Source organism: Lolium rigidum, unplaced genomic scaffold, assembly GCF_022539505.1.
Source record: "Lolium rigidum isolate FL_2022 unplaced genomic scaffold, APGP_CSIRO_Lrig_0.1 contig_67103_1, whole genome shotgun sequence".
Classification (NCBI taxonomy): Eukaryota; Viridiplantae; Streptophyta; class Magnoliopsida; order Poales; family Poaceae; genus Lolium; species Lolium rigidum.
The window spans coordinates 8,742-21,468 of record NW_025901316.1 but is presented as its reverse complement, the minus strand read 5'-3'; the positions used below and the strand labels follow the sequence as shown (position 1 = coordinate 21,468).

General features: G+C 42.0%; 2 long non-coding RNA genes across 9 annotated transcripts; both read right to left on the bottom strand.

Moving 5' to 3' along the window:
* Nucleotides 1–4,246: 4,246 nt before the first annotated feature.
* Nucleotides 4,247–4,831, bottom strand: LOC124682068. The gene is made up of 2 exons (XR_006996134.1): nt 4,775–4,831; nt 4,247–4,693 (listed from the first exon to the last, which is right to left on the bottom strand). It is a non-coding gene; the product is annotated as an uncharacterized LOC124682068 (long non-coding RNA).
* LOC124682067 lies at nt 4,826–9,681 on the bottom strand. Of its 8 annotated transcripts, none has more exons than XR_006996129.1 (9): nt 9,496–9,681; nt 9,323–9,386; nt 8,831–9,204; nt 7,630–7,796; nt 7,349–7,415; nt 6,637–6,890; nt 5,464–5,621; nt 5,278–5,368; nt 4,826–4,967 (listed from the first exon to the last, which is right to left on the bottom strand). It is a non-coding gene; the product is annotated as an uncharacterized LOC124682067 (long non-coding RNA). The 8 variants fall into 8 exon arrangements; XR_006996132.1 differs by having other exon boundaries at nt 7,630–8,912; nt 9,063–9,204; XR_006996133.1 differs by having other exon boundaries at nt 8,831–8,912.
* Nucleotides 9,682–12,727: the final 3,046 nt, after the last annotated feature.

Sequence of the window (12,727 nt, the reverse complement as noted above, 5' to 3'; positions counted from 1 at the left end):
CGTGAGCATTTACGGTGAATCCTTCATCGAAACTGCTTGTCAACACCTTCTGCTCCTCGTTGGGATCGACATTCTTACTTATCGAAGATACTACGATACACCCCCTATACTTGTGGGTCATCACAGCTGAATTGACAACTCAGTTGTTAAGGCTTATAAGTATTCTTTACCTCCCCTTGTGTCGAATCAATAAATTTGGGTTTTACTACCCGCGAAGACTGCTGCGATCCCCTATACTTGTGGGTTATCAATAGGTCAATGGAGGCCATTTCACATTCTAACAACTTAACCTCTACCTCTAGTGTGTTTTCTCATGTTGCAATAGGTTCCATGAAGGACGAGTTCCCGATCATGGAGAAGATGTACATGGTGCATGAAGATGATGATATCACACCATGCTTACAAGAAGTCAAAGATGTCGACCACATGGATCCTACTACTTCCACAACACCTACTTCAAATGAGTCGGACTACAAAGGTAACTATATAGGTGTTGATGATGCCATGATCCCACTAGTGGACATGATGACTTATGAGTGCATGCATGATCTTGATGATAAAATTGCTATGTCATATGATTCTTTCATTTTCCCATGTGATGCTTTGCTTGATAACATTGTTGATCATGTGGAATTACTTGCTTGTGACAATATGGTCATGCCATGCTATGAGAGTTTCACTTTCTCTCCTATTGCTTGCAATATGTCGAACAATTGCTCTTTCCCATGTATTGCTTGCAATGAAAATGATGATGCTAATGCTTGCGTTGTGACAACCTTGCCGAACAATTGCTTTTTCCATAGGTTTGTCAACAACAATGATAAAATGTTGAACATGTTTTGCTCTAGATACTTGCAATACTCTCCCATTAGTGCAACCAAAATGTTGAACACTTGCTCTTTCCAATGCTTGGTTTGCAATGATGTTAATATGCTTGTAAATGAGATTGCCCCCATAGCTCTCTCAAATTTTGGAGACTTTGCCTATATCCATGATGAGCATGTTCATGTGTTTACCCCGCATATTCACCATATCTATTATGATTCTTTGCTTAACGCTAATGGTGATGTGCAAAAGAAATGGACCATCATGATGGATGATGTGTTCATATACCATGTACACACGTTCCTTGCTTTGCCTATTGTGTGTGTAGGTACAAGAATGCCAGTGTCAACCTCGATTGAGCATGAGTTGACAAAGAGAGCTATTGAGAGCATAATACATGTGAGTTCAAGATCGAACCCGGCTCTAATACCTTTCCCATGCTTTGTATTGAACATGCTGAACAATTTCTCTTTCTTGTGGTTCTTTTGCAAGCATGATGATGTGATTCTTACCATTGGTGTTGCCTCAAACAAGTTGACCAATTTCTCTTTCCTTTGGTTTGTTGGCACGCACGGTTGTGCAAATGTTTTCTTGGTGAACTTTTTGTATGATATGTTTTGTGTTGCAACAAACATGAGGACCAATTTCTCTTTCCAATGGTTTGTGTGCACACATGTTGATGATATTTTGGACACTTCCACTTATGTGTTTTGGCAAAATTCTCCTCTTATTGCTTCAAGGATGTTGAACAATTTCTCTTTCCGATGCCTTGAGTGCAATAATGCACATGAGTTTCTACATGAGATGGACATCATAGTCGTCTCACAATTTGGAGTTTTTGTGTTTCCACATTTGGAAGATGTTCATACGGAGTTCTTACAAATTGACCTTGCACATGCATTATTCTTGATAAATTTGTGTTGTGCTAACGGTGTTGTGAACATGAAAGGACATGTCATCGATGATGTGCTCTAATAACACACACAAACATACTTTGTTTGGTCTTTGTTGTGTGAAGGTACAAGTGACTTGTGGATGAGCGTCGACGAATGGGTTCAACCCCATACATCTACGACACAAGATCTCTCAATGAGAGCACACCGACATCTTACTAAGGTGACCTCCTTCTACTTGCGATCTCTACTAAACCCGTGGAACATTGGCTATGCTTTAAGTATTGCTTGGCTTTTCTTGTGCTATTGATAGGGCTCTTGACAAGTGAAGTGACATTCAAGCGTTCATGTCATCTACCTCCTCTATACATTCATGATGAGTTATCGTCGAGGACGACTCTTTTTCAAGTGGGGGGGGGGGGGGGGTGATACGGGGCGACTTTCTGTCTTCACCGCATCATGTGCTTCATCGCCAAGACGGCACGCAAAGGTGAATCTTCTCCTTTACGCGTGGCTCGAATCGCCTATTTGGAACGATATACTACTTCATACTCCGTCATATCTTGATGATAGGAACTCGACGACAAGTACGGAGGGAATAGAGGATGCCATGGAGACCCGAGGACGCAAGGCCGAGGTCACGGAAGCATGGAAGAGAAGGAGGAAGAAGCGCCGGACGCTCCAGGCCGGAACTTTCGCCCGCCACCGCCGGAACTTCCGCCCAGATTCCATCCAAGACTGAAGATGCTCACGCTGAAGGAATCCAGCCGGAACTTCCGCCCCTTAGGACCGGAACTTCCGCCTAGATGCTCACGCTGAAGGAATCCAGCCGGAACTTCCGCCCCTTAGGACCGGAACTTCCGCCTGTACGCTTTACATCACGAAACTGCCTGTTTTCAGCTTGTAACTTACCCCTTCGACGCCCTACCTATAAATAGGCACCTACCCCCACCTTCATGGGGGAGAGATGATATTTACATGAATTGGCTTATGCCTCTATTATCCCTTAGTGGATTTGGGAAACCCCCACCTTAGATGATCCATCTATTGTATCCCTCCTTGTTGAATCTTTGTGATCTCTTTGGTGACTTCTATCGATTGTTGGTCTTTTGCTTGCACTTCTACCTTTTGGGTCTTTTGCTTGCACTTCTATCAATCTTGATCTTTTCACCCTTCTAGAGATCTAAGATTCGATTAGTCGATCTTTTTGCGGGACTTCTACTGTTTGATCTTTTCTCGCAACTTCTATCGAGTTGGTGGTTCGGGCCAACGAGGATAACCGATTTGTGTGCGTGTGTTTGTATCGTGTTCTTCGCGTTTATCCACTTTCCCGCGAATCCCCCTCCGCAATCACACTCACCCAGATCAATTCGTGAGATCCGGCAACCCACACGAACCCAGCCTGCATCACAATGAGTGACCAGGGCCTAACACTGACGGACACAAGCGATTCTCCTATCCGATTAGGTGATGTTATTTTGATCCCGTCGTGGCAATAACCACCACGCCAACTCTTTAAAGGTTCTCAAGCAGCCATATGGACTTTTTTGCCAACTTTGCGTCGGTCATGTTCAAAATGGGGAGCATAGGCCCACTGACTGAAAGAGACGTGGAGATCAGGATAAAAATATATCTTCGCATTGACAAAAGATAGCTTGAATGTTTTCTTGTGCGTCTTGGGCGTCAACAGACTAATGTTTGCTTAACATAATGTGGTCTTCGACAAGCATTGTACTAGATAATGGGAAATCGGAAGAACAGCACATGATTCTACCATCAGTTTCTTTTCCCATGACCATTAGCCTAAGCATGCGGCTGATTGCAAGGAGAAAAACATGGCATGATTGGCATCCGGTAGGCGACTGCAAGTTATTAACCGAACAATACTCCCTCCGTTCCACGAAAAATGTCTCAACTTTATGAAAATTTAGATGTTATCTACCCACTAGATAGTGTCTTAATACATCTAAATTTTAATAAAGTTAGGATATTTTTGGTGGGACGGAGGGAGTAGTAGCCTGCTGAAACTGAGAATTGGTAGACTGCAGCTCGCCCATGCTCGCATTGTATTCTGCCAGCATTCACCCCTAACTAGATGACCCGGTGCGCCCCGGCGCACAGGCAAAAGCGAGGCAGATATAGTAACCATAAGTTTTAATCGGTTGATATTTATTTAGTTGTCTAAGAGTTTAGTAGGTCTCTCGGAGGCTCCGAGCCCTTAAATCTATATAAGCATCGTTTTTAACCTTTCAAGTAATAATATATAAATAAAGATAATATAACGATAATATATGTATAACGCAACAATAATTTTTTTAATCCAACCATTTGTTTTTTTTTTACAACAGAGATTAGAAATAAATTTGTACAATACATCATCATGTATTTTTTTTCTGGGTGCTATCAACAGACTCAATAAGTACATATGAAGTAGTGTTATTTAGTTCAATATAACAATACACGAGGATCATCACTAAGAAACAGAGAGCAAATGGGTAAGGTTAAATAATGTAGGTTTCAGCCTCGTATGGAAATTTAGGCATTTAGCTGATGTTCAATGATATTGTCCATGCATTATACGCAAATATAACCAAATATAGTCAGTTCATTTTTCTTGTATCCGTGGTCTAGCTAATGGAAACCTTGTATGTACATTATACGCAGATATAACCAAATTTAGCTAATGAAAACCTCGTATGTACAGTATACGCAAATATAGTCAATACATATTTCTTATATCCGTGTGTATGGACCAAACTGCCAGCCCTGTGTAAACCCACCTCGACCGATTTGCCTCCACCTTTTCCACACGAACTCCACTTTCGTCATAAATCAAGAAACTTTCTAGGTTTAGCTCCAAAATACGGCCGCGCTCGCAGCCGATGTGTGTTTTCTGCCAATTCAGATGTCATCGCGTCCGACATGGCGCCAGCGGCTCCCATGAAACAGAAGGAGGTGAAGGTTCTTACACCAACCTAGATCAGACGGCAAAAGATGAACAAGAAGAGCAGTAAGAAGAGTGGGGCGGTGATCAATCATCAAAAGCAGGGTCCAACCTTCGCTTAGGAGACTGGCGACGCTAGTGAGGTACAATCTATTCTCCAGGGTTAGTTCGTGATGCTTCTTTTCCATCTTGTCTTCCCTTGAAAGAATCATTAAGCCGAGATACCACAACAAAAATAGACCGGGGACTTCCTTTTATGCATAATCACATATTTAACTTCTTTTTAAACGGGAAAGCCCCATCCTCTGCATCAATGAACCTTTATTAAATACATATTTAACTTGTATATTATCGAAAAGTCTTATTATGTTCTACTACCCTAATATCAATTCTTTGAATAACCAAATGGCAAGAAAATGCTGGCAATATCTAATAGCCAGATTGTACTACTACACAACAATTACATTACTCATCAAGTAATTACTGTACACAACATGGACCACTGCAACCATGTGTTGATATCTCTTATAGATTGTATCTCTGCAAAGAGTATGTACAAAGAAGATGATGAATTAGCAAATTTTGAAGCTGACAGAATCAGATCTCTCCATGTACCAATTACTCAACAGGAAAAACACTAAGCGTGCCTTCAGACCTGGCTGGACCTGGCTGAATGTACTACATCCACTTCCGAATAGTATCTAGTCTAGAAATATAAAGCTGGCTTTCAGGACCAAGCAAGCACAAAGCAAACGAAATAAAATCCGTGGAGGGTACAATGCATCTGAATTTAATAATTACCTTCTCATCCTAACTGAATATGAGAGGAACACTGAACTGCTGCCGCGGCCGTGTCACCCAGCAGCTAGCAAGCTGCCAACGCCCGACACCCATGAAATAAAATTGAAAGTAGAGTATATAAATGCAGTCAAATGCCTTGTCAATGCAGCTTTGCAAATCTGAAATATCAGAAGATTGACGGTATTAGCAATTCACATTTTTTCTACTCCAGAAGCCATAACGTATGAACATAAATAACCATTGAATGGATCAACATTGGATGCTTTTTCTACATCACAAAACATTTTTATATTGATTAAAAATAAATATATAGAGGACATAGGTAAATATTCTGAACACTTGAAGCCTCCACTGCAACCAAAAATGATTTCAGATTAGAAGAAAACCTAGTCAAATAAATATCAGTAAGAAAGAAGCGCTTTTGGAATAGTATAATCATAAACATGACATCCACAATACACTGTATGGACCTGTGGTCACCTGATTTCTTCCCGAGTCCAACAAAACTCTTCCATTAGTTCACATAAACATATATATGAACTAATTGATATCATCTCACATTTTATGTCTATGGAATTCACAGCTTCATCTTTCTATAGTGTAAGAATATATATCCAACTAAAGGTTGTCAACAATTTCCACTCAATATTGACAGACCAACCTAGGATTGACACACCAACCAAGTATAACCAAATTCATGATTGACACACCAACCAAGGTGCGGATCAGTCCGTATCAAGGACCATTCTGCGTTTTTACCGATTAGCTGCAGCGTGAGCCGGACTAAGGATTGGCAACCTAGGATTTTTTCCCTTGCAAACAAGCAGAACACATGCAACACCACGCACGCCTCTCATGCTCCTTCATTTCAGTGAGATGGACCCAAGAAGAACCATAAATTCATTGAAACTTGTTACTGCAAGAAGCAGATGGTCCATACCGTTTGGCTATCACACCACCACGGGCACACACCTACCCTATCTACTTGCAGGTGACTCAATGCCATAGCACCGCTAGCCCGGCTCGATCACCAAAATATTCAATATTTCATACTCTTTTGGAAATAATAAACGTTCTATAGCAAATTTCAGCCCACTACTGGATGGAGCAACGGAACCAAATGCAGAATAAATTTAAGTACACAAAAGAAATGGGGATAGACTCAAGATTTACCTGTCCAATTCCTCTTGATCAGCTAAGTCGGCCACTGTATACCAACTTCTGTAATTGTGCATCAACCAAATTAACATGCTCCTTCCTAATGTCCAACGAATATCGCAGAACTGGTAGGCCAGTCAAATAGGCAACTACTTCACAGAGAGAGATTCTCTTTATAGTGAGCATCTTAAAGTCAAAGACTTATGGTTTAGAGTACAGTTCTAAATCATCCAATTAAGTCACAAAGGTCAACTGAAGGTACTACAAGCCTGCAAGTAAGAAGGTCAACTTTTAAGCAAATAGAATACTCCCTACATTCCATTTTATGAATCCAGTGGTATAATATAGGAGCAGCTGCAACCATTATGTGGTAAAACCTGATGCTAGGCAAATATTTCCATATCAAAGTATTATGTGGTAATACAGAGGCATTATATCTTAATAATGGAAGCTTCAGTTATACATAGGTGTTCCAATAAATCTCAAATAAGGAAACAAAATGCATAGTCTGTGGAGTCCTAGAATTGGATCACGAGGTCCTGATAAAACTAATGATGAAAGAGATGATTTGTTCGCTAAAACAATTGCAGAATAAATGATCAATCACTAATCTAGCAAGCAGAAAAGCAAAGAAGGAAACGAACTTGATGGTACTGGCCTCATGCCGTCAAGGCAAGTGTGCTCGACTTGACACAATGATATAATGGATAAATGTTTCCACCATTACCTATGATCTGAAGTACTGTTCTCAATGGCGCCTCGCCTGCTTCTCTCAAAGATGTGCTGGCCCTCTTCTATCCACAGAAAAAACAGAGCAACCAACAAGCATTAATAGATGTACGATCAATTAAACAAACTAAAAAGTTAAGACTTCCCAAATGAATTGGAAAATGCGGCTATTTCAGAACAGTTGCCCCTGTTTTGCACCTTCTTCTATCCATACAACGTACTATAGTCATGAAAAGAGAATCCAATGGATGCGAAGACCGAGGTTTAAAGGGGGCAAACCTGTTGTCGCCAGCGCCGTGCGGTCCAAAGCTACAGCAGCCGCTCCTTGCTGTTCTTCGACTCGCCGTTGGTGCCTAGTGCAGCAATCCAGGGCATTCTGATGCCATATTCCTCTCTTGCTGGCTAGCACATGGCGGTGCGGGGCGCTGCCCATGGCAAGATGACACCTGGAGGAGATGCAATCAGTGTGTATTCAGGGCGCTCACGGTAAAAGACAGTTTTCGCAGTATAGTCTGTTGACCATGTTTAGTAGCACAAAAAATCAATTAAAAGTTGCTAGTGCTTGTAATTTCCTGTACTCCCATTTGAACAATAAAGTCTTCAGCTGGAAAATTGCACATCCTTGACCTCGCTTAATGCAAGCAATTCATCAATTACCACAAGCATTAGAAATGGAAGACATAATTCAATCACTGCAATAAAATAACGAAACATTGGTTTCCTATAATCAAAGGAAGTGGGTATTCACGATTGGTACTCACGCGTTCACAGAGGTAAGCATGCCAATTCGATTATCCCCACAGGCAAAAGCAACCTTCAGATTTCCGTAAAGAATTTCCTATCCACAATTTTCTAGAACAACTAATTCAATCAATGGCTATGCCTACACAACTTAATATTTTATTGTTCCACCCAACCAGACAGGGACTATGAAATAAATCCAATTCAAGGCAGTGCTATGTTGTCGCCATATTGTGCAGGTACAGATGTAAAAAAGAGAATCGACTGACTATGCATATGGATTGCAGCAGACTGAAAATAGCAGTATGGCAATCAATGAAATGACAAAAGAAATTGTGTAATTGTAGTGATTTATACATGATGAACTGTATCCACGGATGATACAATGACTTTCTATGAGCACTGAATATTGAGCTAACAATCATATATCACTTCACAAATAATAGAAAGCATAGCCTGTCAGTAAACGTATATTCTATCCATCTATAAGCACCGAAACTTCTCTAACCAATTGTAATTATAAACAACTCTCTTGATCAATAGAAAGTACACATAGGAAAATCAAAGCAAGTAACTGAAAATTGGAATATTGTGTTCTTATCAGTAACCAGTGCTTTAAAATATTGCCATTATCTTCTTGCCACAAAGATATCACAGTCCAGTAATTAGCAATAGGAGTAAATATACACTATCAATTATTAATAGCAAGAAAAAAGGCTGACACCAATGATTGTTATACCAAAAAGATGTGCATCATATTAATGTCCACAGTGGCTGGAATGAATTGATCTACCATGCTATGGCGACTCGGAGAAACCATGCTTGCATCATATAAAGAGAAACGAATCAGAAAGCAAAAAATAGAAGCTTGCATCATATAAAAAGAAACAAAAGCAAGCTTGCATCATAAATTAATGTCCACAATGGCTGGAACGCTAAGCAATTGACATCAGTACACAAGCACCACGTACAAATTTGCACCACTCATAAATCCGTGTGCTAGAAATTTGCTACATCGTCGGCAGAATCTCGCCCAATAAAACTGTCTGTGTGTCGATAAACATGCAGAGAGATGCCCGGCAAACATGTGCCATTCAGTGTCAAGTCATTATACTGGATGTCATAGTAAAAAATGTTAAAAGGGAAAGTGGAAGCATTAGAATATGATCATTGACCACAAAAATAGGGCTGGCTTATTTTCATGCACCCCAACTTTAGACTAATTCCATACCTTCTCCCTTGCAGTTCAAGGACGAACAGACTGCACAACCTCAGCTGTACATCCTCCCGGCAGACTGCAAAAGTGCAAATAAACATTCAGTTACAAAAGCTTAAATCAAGACTGCACAATATGTCCATAAAGAAAAAGCATGGTCAAAGGTTTCTTGGGAAGCTTTAATTCACCTATCCAACAGTAAGAGCAATCGAATGCCTGAAAGTATCATACCCTTCATCGCTATCATACATAAGGAACTTAAATCACACCCACACCTTTCAGTGGCCTCTACACATCCAAGAGTATCCCATTCACTTGAGCTACCAAATAGTTAGCTGCTGACCCACTTGATATCCCCATAGGAATGTCACTTTATCATGAATGAAATTGCAGAAAACATCATTACAAGTTATTTGTGCATAACCACTCTATCAGTAACTTTCTAAAGTAGATATGTTCCAAAAAAACACTGATACATAACCACTCTATCAGTAAATTTTAATTCACACACTTGTTTTGGTAAAATTTATTTGTGCATAGTTTCCTTCCTTCCGTCAGGATCTTCATTATGCTTCACTAAGCTCGTTATTTTGGATATGTCATAAATCATACATTGTTTCATTTCACAGTGAACCAACAAAGGACCACCCCAGTAGCTAAGAAACCTTTAAGTGGGACAAGATAATATTCAATAAAAGGTCATACGTAAAACCAGTCATCCCAAACTATGTGGTATTTCACCATCAAATAGCTGCTTGCAGAAAGATCATAGGAGCGGTAACAAATTTAAAAATTGAACAAAAAAGATAGTTCATATAATATAGTAAATTCCACCGAGTACAGATACATGAGCAAGCTGACAGAAAATTAATATCAGCAAGAGAGGGAATTTCCAATGAACATGGGAACCAAGGGAAGCTAAATGATCTGAAGCCCATGGATCCCCATTTGCTTCCAAGATCACTATACCACCCTTTTGTACACCTGATGCCAAAAGGAAAAGTGCTATTTAACGTGCTCAGCACGAATCTCGACACCACTGCGGCTAGGATCAATTTGATGGCACGTCATGTATAAAATGGCACGTAATAGATAGGTGTGTAAAATGGATTTTCCACTTCATAGCACGAATCTCGACGCATTCAACGTAGTTGCTTACTATGACGATGATCATGTTGGCCTTCCTAGAGAGAGCTAGTTATATAGGCACTACACACAGTCTGAAATTTCGTTTGCTATCGTCAGCGCTTCTCATACCCTTCTTTGGGAAAATGGAAAGAAACATTTCACAGAAAGTTAGGTAGATAGCTATCGGAAAAAAGGCACAAGATAAACATGCAGGATGAATATTTCTCTATGTTTTTTGCTGTCACATATTTCTCTATGTCGAGACAGTCTAAATAGGCAACATGATAACACCATTAAAAGGGATGCTATAACAGTGACAAAATACATTGCTTACTAAAATAGAATCCGGGAGACTGGTTCCACAACCATAAAATAATCTTGCCTCCTTTCGTTCTTTTGATCCTCTTCTCTCGCCAACTGCCAGGCACTACTCAACCAATGCGCAATGCAAACTGCAAGAAAGGTGTTGGAATTCGATCAACCAATCAGGGAACAAACTGAGTAATTTAGAAGGAACCTAAAAAAATAAATGTTTGATGCTGATGTGCGCTGCTAGACTGCAAGTCGTTTCAACCAATCACTCAACAATGGTTAAGTAATTGATGATTCCAAAAATGTGTGCACTATCATATCACCGTATTGGTTCCTCAAAATGCTTAATTACTCATATGGTAAAGTAATTGCAGATTCCTCAGTACTACTTTTTAACTGAAATACTCGATTACATGTACTGTAAGCCAATGGCACATGGTTGTGAAACCAGAAATATACCTATCTCATATGATGTACCTTCCTTTATCTGAACCAGAGGCTAAATCAACAGAAAATACTTTCACAAAGCAGCAGTACCATAATTTATGGTCAGCCTGCAGCCATACCACTTTCATCAGCTAGTCTCAAAAGAAGAAAATAAGAGAAACGGATCTACATGTATTAGAGGATCTACAATCTACATGCATGGAAGCCACCTTTCTGAACAAGAACCCAGAAAACAAACAAGATATTGGAAGAAACACCTGCCTAGGATCTCTCAATCTTGTTAGCTCCTTAGCCTCATCATCTTACAATCAAAGAAAGGAAAGCAAGTATGGGATTGGCAGCAAACAGAGGTGGAAGACGATGGGTCGTACATGTTCCCTTTTCTCCCAATATCCACAGCCGCCGCATCCCTTCCTCCTCCATCCTTCCTCAGCCACCACTACACACACACTCCCTCCTAGCAGCATCCAGCCGCCGCCGCCCGTGTGAACCCTGCCGCTGCTACGCCGGAAGACGACGTCGAGGCTGGAGGAAGAGGAGAGGACGAGGCGTCGCCTTCCTTCTCATGCGTGCGCGCGTCGTCAGCTGAGATGGAGGTGTCATGGTGGGGACTTTACCTGGAGGAGATGCGCCGGCGGCCGGCGGGGATGGACTTGGAGGAGACGTACAGCCGCTGACGGCGCGCGGGAACCGGACTTGGAGGAGACATGGGGACGGTCGCCGCCGCCAGTCATCGTTGACCCGCGACAATCGCCGCTCCCGCACCTCGCATCTAGAGGCGGGCCGACCGTCACCTCCACGCTGCGCCCCAGCCTCCTCTTCGTCACCTGGGCGGCCGGCGCAGCTCCGCCTCCCTCCTCCTCCCGTCGTCGTCGCCGCCACACAGGTCGCCGCCGCCAACCCACCACCGCGCCATCGACCCGCGATGCACAGCAGCCGCCCTTCCCCGCACCGGCCCAGCCCCATCGCACCGCTGCGTCATCGAGCCGCCTCTGTTCCCCGCCTGCCTCCACTCGAGCGAGGCTGAGAAGGGAGGAGGAGACGCGGGGATTGGGCGCTTCGCGATCTAGGGTTTTCACTGCCCCACACGCGCAGGAGAAGGAAGGTGACTCGAACGAGCGGGTGTGGCTGCCTCCGACCGGTGGCCCGCACACACAACTGGTCCCATTAGTCATTGGCTCGTTTGGACAAGCAAAAGGTGAGAAAAATTCACCACATCCGACGGCTGAGGAAGAAAGTGGGAGGTGGGTTTCACAAACGTGCGACCAGGATTGATTTGCCCCTTTCAGATGGCCTGGTTGAGAGGGTAGTGTTTCAACATTTATAGGAGAAATTTAGCATGATATTCGTACTCTTCGCCCAGGGTAACTTTTGTGATGTGCATAGATGCAGATCCCATATATGCATGATAATGCAGATCGCCAGTTCGTCACCAAAATGGTAAAGCTCCATCGATGTTGCGGTCCTCTCAGGAAACCATGGAAATTAATTCGTCGATACGTGTTACATAGAACATCACACACAAGTAGAAGT